This window comes from Colobus angolensis, unplaced genomic scaffold (assembly GCF_000951035.1).
Source record: "Colobus angolensis palliatus isolate OR3802 unplaced genomic scaffold, Cang.pa_1.0 Scaffold11, whole genome shotgun sequence".
Lineage (NCBI taxonomy): Eukaryota > Metazoa > Chordata > Mammalia > Primates > Cercopithecidae > Colobus > Colobus angolensis.
In genome coordinates, this window is record NW_012112030.1 from 6,062,515 (window position 1) to 6,064,185 (window position 1,671).

The following is a 1,671-nucleotide window of genomic DNA, read 5'->3' on the forward strand; positions in this document are numbered from 1 at the left end:
GGAGGCTGAGGCGGGCGGATCACCTGAGGTCGGGAGTTCAACATCAGCCTGACCAACATGGAGAAACCTTGTTTCTGCTGAAAATACCAAATTAGCTGGGTGTGGTGGTGGACTCTGAGTGATGATGTGTCAATGTAGGTTCATCAGTTTTAACAAATGTACCACCTTGGGTCAGTGATGTTGGTGCTAGAGGAGGAAATTCGTGTTAAGGCGAGGAATACATGGGAACTCTAACCTGCCTTTCAACTTTACTGTGAACCTAAAACTTCTTTAGAAAATCAAGTCTATGTAAAAAGAAAAACGGGTTTAAGATGTGGCATGTTTTGCCATGTTGCCCAGGCTGACTCGGCCTCCCAAAGTGCTAGGATTACAGGCACCACGCCTTGTCTTTCTCCACCATCTTTGGTTTGTTTGTTTGTGTTTGAGACGGAGTTTTGCTCTTGTTGCCCAGGCTGGAGTGCAATGGTGAGATCTCAGCTCACCCCAACCTCCGCCTCCTGGATTCAAGCAATTCTCCAGCAGGCACGCTCCACCACGCCCGGCTAATTTTGTATTTTTAATAGAGATGGGGTTTCACCTCATGTTGGCCAGGATAGTGTCCAACTCCCGACCTCAGGTGATCGGTCCACCTCGGCCTCCCAAAGTGTTGGGATTACAGGCGTGAGCCACCGTGCCCGGCCTTTCTCCACCATCTGAAGCAGTTAGTATTACTCATGGAAATGGGTTTGACCATTTGTTTCTTCATATTTTTGGGGAAATAAAAAAATAAGAATCACTTGTTGCTCTTTCCCACGAAATTCTTGACTCCTTGACCGATTCATCTTTTAAAAATATCAGTACTCAACGCAGTGCCTGGCAGCCTGGCATTGAGAAGGAAACTGACTATAAATGAAGCACAGGTCTTAGTCATCAGGAGCCTTTCATCCTGTCAGGCATAGTTCAATATTCTTGCTACATGAACTATATTAGCAATCAACTAAAGTGTAAACCCCTTAGAAAGAAAAGCAACGCGACAGCAAGGCTCTGGAGGTTATTTGTTGCCCTCTTGTGCCCCGTTTTAGGAACTACAGACTCTTCCCTCCACTTTCAAGAATTCTGATTCCTTTTATGTGTTTTTTAATTTACGTATTCTAAGAAATACACTTGTTTCTCTACAACCTCACACAGAACACTTTTGACACCAGATGTGCAAGTTTTTTTTCCCCACACTGACCGATTCTCCAACAGCAGCTGGGTGTCCTACAATCCAACTCAATACTGACACTATCTACCTGCAGTCATGTCAGATCCCACAAGTTTAGAGCTCAGTCCCACAAGACTGCTCCCATCCAGATGCCAGTTGAAAGTCCCGGTACTTCTGACTGACCAGCTATAAATTTGGAGGTTTCCATGACCTCCTCCTTGCATTCCATCATTTGCTAGAATGGCTCACAGAATTCAGGAAAACGCATTACTTACGTTGATTATGGAAGATGAACAGCCAGATAAAGAGGTCTGGAAAAGTCCTGAGCACAGGGTCTTCTGTCCCGGCATTGGAGGGCACCACCCTCCTAGCAGTTGGAAGCAGCCCACGAATCCATAAACCCGGAAGCTCATCAAGACCCACTGTTCATGAGTTTTTATAGAGCTTTATTTCCAGCCCCCTCTCCCGCCTGCTTCCCGAAGGTCAGT

At 46.0% G+C, this 1,671-nt stretch overlaps 1 protein-coding gene across 1 annotated transcript in view; it reads right to left on the minus strand.

Moving 5' to 3' along the window:
• RIMKLB (ribosomal modification protein rimK-like family member B) overlaps positions 1 to 1,671 on the minus strand; it is a 94,006-nt gene extending 92,335 nt beyond the window's left edge. Inside the window, exon 1 of the mRNA XM_011953446.1 lies at positions 1,459 to 1,671. The gene's annotated coding sequence lies outside the window, so the exon portion shown is untranslated. The remainder of the gene's footprint in view (positions 1 to 1,458) is intronic.